Below are 15268 nucleotides of genomic sequence, written 5' to 3' on the forward strand. Positions count from 1 at the left end.
AAGAGATACTAACTGGAACATTCACTGGTTGAAACGTTTTTTTATACTTTTTAGATAAGTAAAATATCCTTGAGAATATTTCAAATCCATACAAATGTTTATGAGACTGTATTTTTAAAGCCAAATAATTTTCACGACACATTAAAGTTACAATATATAGCACTATTTTCTAAATAGAAAGAGACACTTCTTTTACATTTATTCTATTTCCCTTTAGAATTTTTATTGAGGTTAACAAAACAGTAATAAGTTAGTTTCTGAAAGTTGTATGATTTGTTACTAAATGATCAACTACATAACTAGTCTCTTTAATTGTATTCAAAAATGATGATGTGATATATGTACATACGTATGTATGTTGTTTCGTAGAACTTTCTTCCAAAAGTTTCGTCTGTTCAACTTTCACTAAATAGGATTTTAAGTGCTCTAAGCAGGAAGAAAGTTTGTAAATTTGGTCCATTGATCGTAATGTAAGCCACAACTTCGGTTCCTTTATGAATAAGGAGGCCATTCTAATAAGGACACGCTCATCATCAATTTTCCAGACAAGAATTTATACATGTACACTGTCTACTTGTATACAATGCATAAATGTGTATGATACAAGTATGGAGCTAATCATCTGATTATACGAATACTTGTACAAGAACAATTGAACACAAATCTAATTTATGTAGAATGGAAAAGAATGTATATAACGAGAGGTATTTCTGTAATGAAGTTTATAACTGTAAAGATTACATTTTTACACTAGAGAGTTAGAAATGGAGCATTCTGAGACAAGATAATCCATCGAGTGAATTCATTTTACAACGAATAGTGAAAAATATAACTTTATAAATACTATTTTTATAGTAAAATTTCTATGGTAAAGCCGTGTTATTGAAAGAATGCAAATATTTCTTGTTAGATTTTTTTTAAAAGAAATATGGAAGATACTCGCGCAATATGAAATATTCCATTCAGAAAGTGGAAATTCTAATTATCACGTATCTATTAAAATTTTTCCTGGGTATCTTTTACGGAGAACATTTGTTATCTAACCAGTTTAATTAGTAGATTAATCGACGTTCCATAATGTATGTATGTATAAGATGACGTCGATCGAACAATTATGCGTTCCGTTAAAATTAGAATGCTAGTTGTTTTTGTTTGTACGATATGTCAGTGCAATGTGTTTGATACGAAGCCTAGTTTAATTAAATATGAATGTCAATTCTTTTGGTTTTGTAAGAAATAATTTTGTCTCCAGATTTGTTATTCAATTTATTGCTCAATACGTGTACATATATCTAACTTTTTAAAACGCAAAGAATTTAAGTTTTACACCAGACAAAATAATACTTACTTTCTAATAGTATGCAAATATTAGATTTAGTATAAGTTAAAGACAATTTAGTAATTAGTTGGAATTGTTTCTGCAACTGCTTTCTTTACATCGATTAAATATTCATTTTCCTTCTTTGATACCTCTACAGTCTACAATAGTATCAATCAGGCCTACGTACTTTTGAGACACCGTTATTTAAAATTATTTCAAATAATATGTTACTTAACTTCACGTTTATTTCATTCTTGAACTGTACGTTATTTTATTTGATCGAATAACTTTGAAAATAATAATTCTTTTGGAAATAACTGTTGCGTTGTGAAAATGTAATGATCCGAAATCTTCCGACATCTTTTTTATCGTTAAAATACTGAAATCAATATACTTAATAGGAAATATTGAAGTTATCGAAATCTCATACTCTTGGTATTACTATTTCATATCCATACTTTTCTAACGATAACACTGATCGATATCAATGTCGTATAATACCAAGTGGACATTAATATTATCGTAGATGTATAACAAAAATTTAATCGATAATAATAATTACTTTAAGTTGTTTGTAATTGTTCGCTATTACTTGTTTCAAACCGATTAGACTTATCCTCGATACATTTAGAATATTGATATCTATTCGTTATTGGTATTGATCATTGTCTTTCTTCTACCGTCTCGAACGATGAAAAGTCTTATAAAACATTCAGCTTGGAATTTTTGTTTTTTTCTTATTTATGCAGGGACATACGTCAAAGGAAAGCTACGACATTTATTTTCAGCGTCATTCACACGTGTTCTATAAACTGTAATTATGAACCTTATTTACGGGCAAACGGCTGTTACGCTTCGAGGAGTTTTCAGTAAATGATGTAAAGCAAAGCGGAATTAATCTTGTGTTTACTAGAGCCATTGTGAGAAATGCGTGTTACGAATGACGTCAAATACTTGGAGATGTTAAGGCCAACAGGCACTGTTTAGCGAACACCAGAAGTTCATTAATAAGATGGAATTTTAATACTTTACACGGTAACATAATTTTCATATAATAGTGTAAACATTCTTGGATATATGTGTACAATATTTAATACATATTTAATGTTTCGATATTGTCGCATATATCACAATATTATATGTTCATCCAATAAGTATCGTAGTCGATAAAATACAATGCAAAGAAACAGTGCGAAGTGTGCACATGTGTTTGAAACCAATTGTTCAAAATTAATGCTGAAAATAATAGAAGAAAGCGAAACAACAAATTATTACTTTACATTATTTGAGAAGGATCGTATTTTATGAGTAATACTTTAAGGAAATTATAGAATGTAATGTGCTTTATTAGGAGAATTATTTTAAACATACTGTTCGTCTTTCTTACGTTCGTTTCATTTTCCCAAATAAAGAATGTTCACGTATTCCTTGAATTCGAGATTACATTACCATTCAATTGAATTTCAATAACGCAATTTACAATACATTTATTCTTTTTCGTTTCTCTCTCTATTTATCTTTTCAACAATATAAAAAATGCATGCATAATACATAGTCTACGCAGCAGAAATATTGAACTTGAACAGATCACATTTGCATTTTGGGTACACGTAAAATTTGACGGTTTTTGTTTAAAATTGCACACTAGCTATATGCGATTACTTTGAAACGTAGAAATCCGCGTATTCATAAAAGTGAGAAAAATAAAGTGAGGAAAGCATGCTAATGTGACCGATGGAGATAATCTATATTTAGAACGGTTCGAAGAGTCAATAAAATTCTAAACAGATTCTTGTTAAATTATTGTAGAAATCGAGTAAATACAATTTCGATAATCATTGCAAGGGAACATCGTCTAAAGACGCTTACTTCCTATTTACATAATTTAATGCAAGGTCTTCATAGGTGAACAAGGCTGCTCCCACGCAATCATAATAGCTTTTTTAAACATTGGTTAATGCTAAGAGCCATGTCCGTAAGGTTATTCACGGGAAGAAACCGTATATCACGAGACGAAGGCTGTATCGGAAGGGGTTTCCCTGATTACCCGGTTTAAGCGACTACGTGTACGCACACCAATGGTGCTTGTTTACCATTGCATTTGTACACAGTCACCAGGGTCACTAAAATATACAAGTATCAATAGTCGACTCGTAACGCGAGGTCCTTTTATACGATAGTCGCAGATTTCTTCTTAGATAGGCATCTATTTCCTGTCGTCTTTCAAAATAATCCGAAAATTTCGCCACTAAGTCCTCTGCGAAATGAGCTAAAAATGATCATTTTTTTTTTTTTAAATCGCGTTCCTTCTCGTTTCGTTTCCTTCACGCTCGACTCCGTCGGAGTCCATTGGCTTTTCGAACGAGAAGTGATGTGGGACCACTTAGGCGGCTGACCTCGAGTCCGCGTTATTTTTCATTCCCCTCCTTATTTTTTTCCTTTTTCTTTCCTATATCGGACGTAAGTGGCGCGACGGCGGCAAATATGCGTGTCGCGGCACGTGGATAAAAACCCTTCACCCTTGACTTTCGCCAGTGTGCGTTCTCGTGCGAAACGAGAGGCGACTGCACTTACAGGACTGCCGATGCACCTGTGGGACCGTTTGCGTGCTTCGAGGCGCGAGTCGATGTTGTCCGAGCCCGAACGAAGGTCACCGAACGTCGCGCGTATATAAGCCTTGCCCGAGTGACGCTTTGCAATCATTCGAAGAACAAGCAAGGCGTATGGTGCAAGTGACGCAATTGGTGCAAGTCGTTCTAAGGCGGTTCGTTCTAGCGGTGAAACGCAACGAACGATAAACGTAGTTCTCCGTGAAACGTACTCGCAGTACGAACGAAGTGACAAAAAGTGCCGGTTACGCTGTTCGGGAAGTATTTTTCTCCCGTTGTGAAATTGAAAAGGAATCGTCTTCGAAAGTAGAACGAGACGACAGATCGAGATGTACACCAATCCGTTCAACCGCAAACACAGTACGATCCGTCAGATGCTCGACCGACTCCTGGATCCAACGAAGAAGTCCATCAGGAGGTCCGAAAGCGTGTCGAGTTCCGGTAGCAGCAGCAGCAACAACTCGAAGGGTAGCAACGGCTCCTTGAACAGATGTTCGCACGGTCACAGAGGCGTTCTACAGTGGGGCAGAAAGTGAACTGCGGAAGGGAAAACTGTCTCAGCTCTCTTCCTCTTCCTCTGTTTTTCCTTCCATCCTCTGTCGTGAGAAGCGAGCCGATAAACGAACGGAAATGAAGTTTCTAAGTCCTTCCGTGATGGCGTGTAAACTGGTAAAACAGGCTTTCGATCCAGTTCGCTGATAGAGCATTGTCGACGGAAAGTACTATCAGGCGGGACGTATTTCGATTTTATGCGAGACATGGGAACTACGAAGAACAACCGAGGAAGCCGTGTCTGCCAGGCAAACATTGTCCGCCGAGAAAATCGATCGTTCCTGTTTACTCGGATTGATAATCAAAGGACGTCGTAGGAACCACGGATAAGTGCTTTCACATGGCGTACGGGGCTTTGATGCAAACATCGCTTCTCCATAAAGGAAGTCGCTATTCTCGTCAGGGTTTCGTTAGGGACACCTTGAGAATGAAACCATAAATTTTAACTTCACCGTATACCTATGTACACTACCTTTTTAATGTATCGCACTATTTACATCGTAGATGAAATTTTCTTACATTCATCGTCGCAGTGTGCCATAATTGTTGAAGCTTGAATTATACAAAGTTGTCCTACTTTGTGTCGGAAGTTTCCGAGAATGTATCTGGCTTTTCTCTAATGTATGTTACCGAGCCACTGTAAATTTTATGTTACTAGTCAAAATACAGTATTAGCCATCAAATTTGTTATCCTGAGATCATGTACTCGCGAGATTATCGCACGACCCGTGTAGTTTTTAACTTATTTGTTTTGTATGAAATTTGCAGAAAATTAAATGTATTTATTTAGAAATAACACGATCTGTCTTTATGTTTCCTTTATCTCCTTTATCATCTTCCTTAAACTTTCCATCTGTTTTTAGTTTTTACATTTTATCTGAAATTTAATTGTACGCGTATAACAAAATCGAGAAAAATTAAAGTTAAACTCTTAGAATCGAATAAAAGTGAAATTTTATCGCTTTAGTTAAATTCGTACAGGTTTGCTTTCGATTTTCATTGCTTATTTAGCGACTTCTGTATGTACGCGTGTTGTTCGAAATTTATGCCGATGGAACACGCGTTATGGGAATACCACGACTAATATAGATAAAAGTGCCTATTCATCGCGCGTCAATATATACGGTTATCGCTAAGAATAGCATAGGAATAAAAATCTGAACATCCTTTTGATATTTCAAAGTATAACCATAGTTATATATTTGCATTTACAAAATATAAAATTCTTAAGCGTGTTGCATATGCATATCCACGTGTTTTTTTTTTTTTTTTTTTTATCCCTGCGCACAAGAGGCAGATATTTCAAATCTGTCAATGAAGTAGGAAGCGTGTTGACAAAAACATGGTCTTTGTAGACTTTCTATAAACGGCTGATGTTTCGTTTAAAACTGTTGGACAGTTATCTGAGAAAGCAACGATTCAACGTCAGAATCGCCCCATCATTGATAACACTATAACGTTGATAACTCGTAAATCGAAAAACCTATATGGTAATCTAATAAATATGAATGCTTTTCAAACATTAAAAGTCGAGGAATTTTTTAGATAACATTGAGTATTATCCTTTCATACGACACATAATGTTGATAACTCGTAAATCGTAGAACTTATATGGTAATTTAATAATTATGAACGTTTTTCAAGCATTAAAGTCGAGGCATTTTCTAGGCGACATTGAGTATGACATTGTCTGCCTCGGTAATAGATACGCATACTTTCGTAATACCAGACGATTTTTTACTGCAATTGTAATTAGATAATCGTTGTGTCATTATTTATTCGCGACAATTCTATCGCTGCATTAATCTGTTAATAGAATCGGTCTCTCATAGCATTGCACGATTTTAAAATGAAATATTACTTATTAACTATATATGTATATAAATAATTATATTTATTGAATAAAAATACTTGCGAAAATGCTCGTAGTTTTGTTCTATTATGGTTATAATGTTTTGAACAGAAATTTGGAATTTCCAGAATGAAGTATAGGACATTTCTACGATGTTTCAACTTTTATCAGAAACATAAAGTAATTCTCTATACAAAAGTTAAAAATTATTTAGGAGAAAACTGAGAAACATAATTACAAAGTAAAGTCTCTTATTTTGTTCTGAAAATTCCAAACCTCCATTTATCGAATAATACTTATTAATAGAAATCGTCAACGTTAAAAAAGATATTGGAGTGCTTAAATTCTTTGCTATAGAAACACACGCTCTTTCGATTAAACGTATACACAAATTTAGATACAGGGAAGAAAGACAAAAATACAAAATAGAAGTAAATTATGTAATTAACATTAAAAACGTTTAATGGGTATTTTTTAAATTTACCGTCGTAACACTTGTAGCGATTAAGTCACATGAAACAGTTGGATGTTAATTAAGTATAAAGTGTTTCTACAGTTTGGAACACACTTTATCATTCGTCTTTTAAACGAATATTCATATTTCCAGATGCCAAGCGGTGTAAAGGTAATTCGATCCATTGTACTGCGTATAAACGCTCTCACTGTCCTTGTGGAGGAACACAGAGTTGATAATGTATAACGTATCGATTATATAATTACCACGATCAATTGAGATAGGGATGTTGTACACACGTTCAATAATTTAATGGAATGACGATAAATTAGTACATAGAATGTCATTTCTTTATATTGATAAACTCAGTAACCTTGCTTGAACTTCTTTATAATACTTGAATCAACTAGGTCAATTACTTAAATGATGTTATCATTGATTAAGAAATTTAATATTTTTAAAGCTTTAACGCGGAATAAATTAAGCTTTATATTCGAAGAAAAACCACACGTAATTTTGCAGTTTTAAGCAATTTTTATACGGTATTTTTGAATGTCTCTAATAATGAAATATTCTTCTGGAAATTGTAACAAATTTCTAGGAACAATTGTAACATATATGATGAGGGACAACAAAACTTATAAAAATATTAATGGTGAATATATAATATACGCGAGATTGTTTACTAGTTACATAGAAATTGAAATATTTATGTAAGTTAAACAATTAAGGTCGATAATAAAATATATTCATGTTTCATATAAAATTCTGTAGGTTTTGATTTTTTTAACAACTTATGAGGTTGCTCTTCCCTACTTTACTTCCTCGGTGTTACGTAAATTGAAAATATACTATTTTTGAATTATCTAGATTGAAAACTTCAAGCATTGGTACCCTACTAAAAATAATTAGTATTGCACGTGTGTTGCTCAAACGACTTTATCATTCGCTACGAGTAAGATATGAAATAATTAAAGACACTCGTATTAGTTAAACTCTCCTAGATTAGTTAAACATTCGATAAAAATTGTATTGCATTAGATATACAGTATTCCTCTTATCTGCGATTCATTTTCAAAATGATTTAGAAGTACGATCGTCTAATAACATTGAGTGGTCTATTTTAATAGCTTCCTTCCGATCGTGCCATACATATTTTCTTTATTGATTTCTCATTTAATCAGGCAACATGCACTTACCTTCTATCAAGGTGTCGTTGCTGTTTAAAGCTAAACATTATGGGATGTTATAAGTGAAGTGAAAACACCTGGTGATGAAGAATATTTTCGGTTGACCGTGCTTCATCACCTTCTCTTAATCAATGTAATTTGTACCTTTAATATTTTTTACCAAAATATAAGACTAGTTTGCCTTGATATGAAAAAAAAACAATATAAACCTTTTCTGTTGGCACTGAACTAAATAAGCCAGAAATTTGTGCATAAGGTCAAATGTAAATCGTTAAGGTATCCGGCATATAAATAATTAATCAATTTGGTCGCCTGTTTTGGAACCAGAATAAAAATGATAGAACAACCATTTAAATTGAATTTAAGCAAAAAGTAATAATATCAAAGAGGATACAAACTTAAGATAAATCAAAACTAAAATATAAATATAAACCTATATCATATGAACCTCTTATAATTTAAAATTATAATGGGGTTAATGTTAGTCAAAAGTTATATAAGAAATATTATTCAAAATTATTTACATCTGTTGATATTGGATTAGTATTAAATTATTATTTTTTATTAATAACAAAACGAAACAAAATTTTGTATAAGAATTGTATAAAAAAAAAGTGGTCCTAAAACAAAGGATAGAGACATAAAATAAACGTTTTTACAATTGATTTAATTAATCAATTATGTGAGTACCAAAATTAATACGATTAAGCATGATAAATAAAATTTTTCAAATTTCTACGTTATAAGTTCAATAAGAGCTCTGGTTTCGTGGATGTTGTTTTATGTAACATTAGCGTTAGCAGCTCTCCTTAATTAATCAATATTTGTTCACATAATTCGCTTAGGTAGTAGCTGTTTCGAAGATTAATTAAGAGATATTTCTAATATGATGTAAGTACAGCATTTTTTCGTTAAAAATTAAATTTGGTCTGCATGTGGAGAGTTTCACGCTGACTCAGAAAAAAATGCTTGTGACATAATTTATTGACGGTTTTTGACAGAAAATTAAATAATTTTACTATTAATTATCAGAAAATGATAAAAGAAGAAATGATAGAAGTTTCGAGTCGCATAGTGCAAAGTTTTAGTGAAAAATTGACAAATTTATTTGTGGTAAACGTGTAATCGATATTTCCAAAAAATTCTTTGAATTTACTGTTTACGTTTATGTTTATGTTTCTATAAAATTATTCGTAAGTATTGTTCACGTTGATGAACATTTTCTACATTCTATATGTATAATCTAGTATTTTTGTATTATTGTTGTACTAAATGTATGTTCAAAATCGTAATTTGATTTGACCTTTTCAAGCATTTCATTTAAAAGTGTTTGAATACTTTCGCAAGCTATTGTATAATATCGGTAACAGTAGCTAAATACTAATTGATACTAAGTGGAACAAAAAGCCAAAAATGGTTCGGACTGCAAAGAGCTAAACAGAAACTTTCATAGGGGTCAGAAGTTATGATATACGAGCGATTTAGTCTTCTTTGTGCGCGGTCCGTTGTCTGAAGGTTAAAGGTAAGTGGCTTATCCCCCACTTGTTATCCAAGAACTACGCTGTAAATAAGTCATCGTCTTTAGTTATTTACTTATCGAGCCTTGTTTGTAGTCTTAAGATACGCTGAAAAGGAGATTAGTATTGCAATTACTGAAATAACTTATAATACAATATGGTTGACTTTAAAAAGAGACTTGGGACTATAACTGTCATATGATCTACCCTTATTTACAACATGAAGAAGATTGTTATTATTTTAGACAGCGAATGTTCGTAAATATGCACGCAATGTACGTAATATATGCAAAGAATTTAATGACATTTATGCACATAAAGTGTACCCACATGTACGAAAAATACACAGGTAATATCTACGATATACATTTATGGAATGTTATTTATTTAGAATTTGTTTCCGAAAGGGAACCCAATTCATTTGAATTATATAATAAAAAATCTTTTATTTACATTATCAATTGGTGCGAAAAAAGCAATAAGTAAATCCAAATTTATTAAAATTTTATTCTGTTAATTTAATATTTTTGTTAATTATATATATTTCTCGATGGATCTTATAAGTTTTTGTTGATAAGGGATGATCTTTTAAAGTTGAAAACGTTCGTAATCTTCGTAATATTAATGTTCTTTGCTAATATGTCAATGAACAAAAAATACAAAAGTACTTAGATGACTACAATTATCTATATTTGTTTTATATTATACTATTCTTATTATGGTTTGAAGAACTTGGAATTCAATGTATAGTTGTTCATCGTTTGTTTGCAACGAGAAGTAATGTACACCTAACAAGAACGGAGTTCTACTAATAAAACAATGAAACTGTCATGCCAGAACAAAGAGAGGAACTTCTATTGTAACCCTAATCGCGTCGCAATATTATTGATGGATGAGCTCCAATTGAAAGCTAAATGCGCATTTAGAAATCGGGGCTCATGTGTTGACACTATTAGGTTTCTGGCGCTTTTTGCTAAGAAAATTAAGATCAATGTAGATATTAAGATCGTGAAACAATTAAATTTAAATTAGGCTGAAAGTAAAATGCAACAGAACAAATTTTTATATTTTAATGTATATTTTAAACAAGTACTACTTTATAATAATAACTTTTATTAGCTAAAATTATAGTCATTTCTCTTGTAGTGTTCACACGTTTTTATAAATGAAAAACGTTACCTTAATATTAAATACGTTAAAACGTCAAATGAGAATGTCACGTTCAAAATATCACGGCCTCGTTATCATATACAACAGTGAACAAATATTACCGTTCCTTAATATGACGTAGCAAAATTATCAAACAATAATTTGTAATGTCATTTTACCATAGTAATCACAGTAGAAATCATAGTAGAAAAAGATGTTACTTAATAAATCATTAACCACAAGATTAATTCACGAAAGTTTTTTAACAAATGATATTCATGCATATGAATACAGGTACAGATATGCGGAAATTACAGAACAACGTAAACAAATCTGTTCATTCTATCTAATCTCTACTAATTAACAGTTGTACGGAAAGTTTATATGTTTTGACGCAATGATATGTTAACTAATTTATGAAGGATACAGTGTTGACATATTTATGAAGGAAGTATTTGTTTTAACTACTTCCTAAAACGTAGTTTAATATTTTCTTAATTTTTTGTTATATAATGAATACGAAAGTTATATAGCTAAATTAAGTAAATTAACTAAGAGTAATTGAAACAGAAAATCGTATATTACTCTGGTAAGTTTGATTCAGCAATTTATATATGTTATCTCGACAATTTCTAACTATTCGTGAGTATTACAAGCGCATAAATTTTTCGAACCTTTGTTCTGGATTATATTTGTCGGTTTTATTTATAACGTTTTTCTATCTTTCGACAAACGATTGTCTGTATGTTCATTCGGAACTGATAAACGCTAGACTCATTGAAATGGCTATGGCTGAGAACAAGAGATCGTGTGAGAGATATTAATAATAACGAAATATTCATTTCCACTCTACCTTTGCTATACTCTTTAATAATGAAAACATTATTCTATAGTTCTTATTAAATTTGTGTCTCGTATTTGCTAAAATATAAACAAAAAAATATCTAGCATTTTATACAAAAAAAGTGAATGTAACTTTGAACATTTTAAAAAGACGGCTTCCAAAAAGTTCGGAAACTGCTATCTAGAGATCTGTCTATCACGTTCTGATAAATTGTATTTAATCTTAAATCAAGTATGCTCGTGGTTTCTACGCATATTCGAAATCCATTATCTACAAAATGAACAGTCAACATTTTTGATCTATTTATTCAGAAGAAGTCTCTTTTCGGATTGTGCTATGTATTTTGGGATAGCTATATCTTGCTTCACGATTGACGCATTTGGTCAGAATGGTATACCTCACGTTACACACAATGCATCTATTTTAAGAAACTAGATCGCACTGCTCCTATGTTTTAGACGCTAGAATAAATGGGCGCTACAATTGTCAATATTTAGTCATTTAATCATTGTTATAGAAATGACTCGATAAAATGTCTTCTGTCGCGTAAAGACCCTCAGATACTTTGTTGCAAGCGAATTGACATTTCCATATGCAAATAAGAAGGCTAGAAGGAAATGTTGAATGATTTATCGCAAGTCACTAGTTTATTAATCCTTTCAGTAGATACCTATCTGGCGATTTATTACGTTCAATTGATATAGTGTACACAGATAGAAAGGAATAGATTTGAAAAAGAATCAAAATATTGTGAAGTACTTTTAACAAAACATACCATTTAGGAATGAGAAGATCAAGCTCACTAAGATAAAGTGGATATTATTTGCATACATATGTATATCTTCAAGTCTAATCTTTACGGATTTATACTTGGCTAATTCTAATTGACAGTTAATTGATTGGAATATTTCAAAAGCAAATGAACATTTGCAATCGATTAGATTGAGTTCAATAGTTGATGAAATTCTGACATTTTATTGAAGATGAATGTCCTCGCATCAATTACTGTACTATTTGTGAAGCTTTTGATAAGTTTAACGCGATAGGAGATGTGGGACAAGTACGAGCCAAATATATCACTCTAAACTGTTACGTTCATATACAATACACTTTGCATAATTTCTACGCACTAAAATTAATTAAAATGTTTTCGAGTGTTTCGACCGTTCAACTGTTTCGTTCGTCTTTAGTTAACAAAAGTGTATTCGTTTAAGAATCTAAAATAAACAAAGCACACGTTAAATAATTTTCATAAAAATAAACAAATGAAACGTTTCGATGTAAAGTTTCTCGTGTGCAATAAGTGGCACCGTTCCTCTTTCTGCGAATAATGGTATAGAATAACTGAGATTATAATAAGACTTTAAGATATAAAAGTATAAATCATAGATCAACAACTAATACAAAGATGATATTCATTATTGTTCAAGACAAACAGTCGTGATTGTAAATATTACGAGTAAAAATATGATGGATTTAATGGTAACTTAGGAACTAAAGTAGTGTACCTAATCTGCGGAAAATGAAATGCCTTCCTTGAATGGAATAATCTTTTGCGTACACTGTACTAAACCTAGTCAGGTATTGACCGATGCTCTGTCTAGTCACATGATTTCGAGAATATATATATACATATGTATATACATGTATATATGTACCTCAGCAAGTTTAGCAAGATCTGAGTGCGAATCAGCGAGTGATGAGATCAGGTGGCTAGACTATCGCTTAAGCCTATAGCTAAGTTAGCGGGTATTATCCGATAGTGTTTCAATGTAGTAAGATTGTAAAAGGATTCCCAGAATCGACGTTGAACTGAGAATAAGTCCAGGAATTTTATTTAATATGTTGAGCTATATTTACCTACTTGCACTCCTTCCGAAAACACAATTACCGTGCTAGGTAGACACAGATATGTCGCCGAGGCCACGGTACTTCATCACGTACATGCTCATGAAGAAGAACACTCATTTTCCGTAGAATGCACACGTTCCGCCAAGAGCTTAACGAAAAATGAAGGCAAAAGAAATCTTTCGTGAGTGTAACCATCTAATACATAATTATTATTAATTACCTCACGCCGATACATTTCTACTATTTTCCTTAAAATTGTGGTATTATTAGTTGATACAAATGTTTACAAGCCAATTAATTTGTTTTAATTATTTTCGATACATAATACAAAAAACAAAACTGAAATAAATATACTTAATGTAGTAGTTATATTATACACGGTATAACTTTTAGTGCTCCGCTTTCGTTTATCTTTATAAAATATAAGTTAACTTGCAGTTTTCTCTGTCTGTATATTTCTTCTATTCTTGTATCATGTATTGTTCTAGGTTCCATTTTTAAATGAAGCTTGAAATCGCACGAGGTCACTAGCGACTACACAAATATTACTAGTAGTTTGACATACTTTCTGTACATCATTGAGAATTTTAATATTTTCACAAAATTTGGTTACAGTTTCCTATTATGTTTTCCACGCGAGTAAATCAGTCAGGTTATCCTTGATGTGGTATTTCTTTCTCTTTTGAGGGTATTTCTGGCATTTGATAGTTATTGTATACGATCCATTGCTCGAGATGCAGACTGTTATTCAAAATACTTATATAAATTCAATTATTTTGAATTTTTACTTACGAATTGAATTTCTAAGAGTTTTCTTTATATGTTTACTTATTAGTTCGAGGTATTCATTAACATCTGAAAGTATCCAAACGATAACGACGATTTTAACCGAATTTAGTATCCTGTTGTATAATTCTTAAATAAGTATATTTATTTTAGTTTTGTTTTTTGCATTATGTATCGAAAATAACTAAAACAAATTAATTGGCTTGTAAACATTTGTATCAACTAATAATACCTCCATTCGTGTTTATTCCACAAGCATTAATACTTATCGTTATATAATGTAGCGTTAATATATCGAAAGCGTTTCTAGATTCTGGAAATTGTAATCTTTCAAAACATCAAAAACAATCATGATAATTGTTATCTAGGTGCCTCCAACCATAGTTCAAGGAACAGTTGTTAGTAAAGAATGAATTCTTATCTGTATGTTACATTTCTTATTATCTTGATCTGTACAATCAGTATTCTGTAAAATCTGTTGCATGCCTAGGTATCAATTATATTCGTGATCGTACATAATACATTCACGCAAACTGTGTACCACACAATGTTTAAAATAATAGTTTTGAAAAATTTTGGGAGTAATTTATAGCGTCTTAACTGAATTGCTTGAAAGCAGTTTATCGGAATGTATCGCGAAAGAAAGTATGAATAATCGAAGGTTATTATTCAACCTTCATTTACAGTTGTTTAAGGTCAAGATCCATAAATGATTACAACTGTTTTCGAAAGTGTCCTCGAGTAATGTTTCCTTCATGAGACATATGGTATTATGTGGTTGAATTATCTTGTTTTTTATGTGCACACTTACTTACTTACATCCGTCGTTATTTGGCTTTCACAGATAATTGTTAACAGCAAATGTTGCCGACGAAAGTTACAATGCGTCGCAATATCTTACCGAAACAGCTTTATTTAATTAATTGTTAGAATAAATTACAGCTTTAACCGTCATCATTTTATGTTAGTAATATTCACAGAGGTGGAGTGTCACAATTTTTTGTAAAAAACACACCAACATGTCTGTTTTTTACAACACCACTTCACACCAACAAAACTGCAATTATTTAAATAATACTCTAAGAAGAAACGAAAAGTTACGAATGTATCGTTTGAATGGTCATGATGAACTGCAAATTACGA

The 15268-nt window shown here is 31.6% G+C and overlaps 1 long non-coding RNA gene across 2 annotated transcripts; it reads right to left on the bottom strand.

Annotated features, from left to right (window-relative positions):
• Positions 1–8609: 8609 nt before the first annotated feature.
• On the bottom strand, positions 8610–15130 carry LOC143149423 (uncharacterized). 2 transcript variants are annotated; one of them, XR_012992772.1, is made up of 3 exons: positions 14937–15130; positions 13349–13487; positions 8610–9539 (listed from the first exon to the last, which is right to left on the bottom strand). It is a non-coding gene; the product is annotated as an uncharacterized LOC143149423 (long non-coding RNA). The 2 variants fall into 2 exon arrangements; XR_012992773.1 differs by lacking the exon at positions 14937–15130 and adding an exon at positions 13560–13633.
• Between the last annotated feature and the right edge of the window lie 138 nt (positions 15131–15268).

Source organism: Ptiloglossa arizonensis, chromosome 7, assembly GCF_051014685.1.
Source record: "Ptiloglossa arizonensis isolate GNS036 chromosome 7, iyPtiAriz1_principal, whole genome shotgun sequence".
Taxonomy (NCBI): Eukaryota; Metazoa; Arthropoda; class Insecta; order Hymenoptera; family Colletidae; genus Ptiloglossa; species Ptiloglossa arizonensis.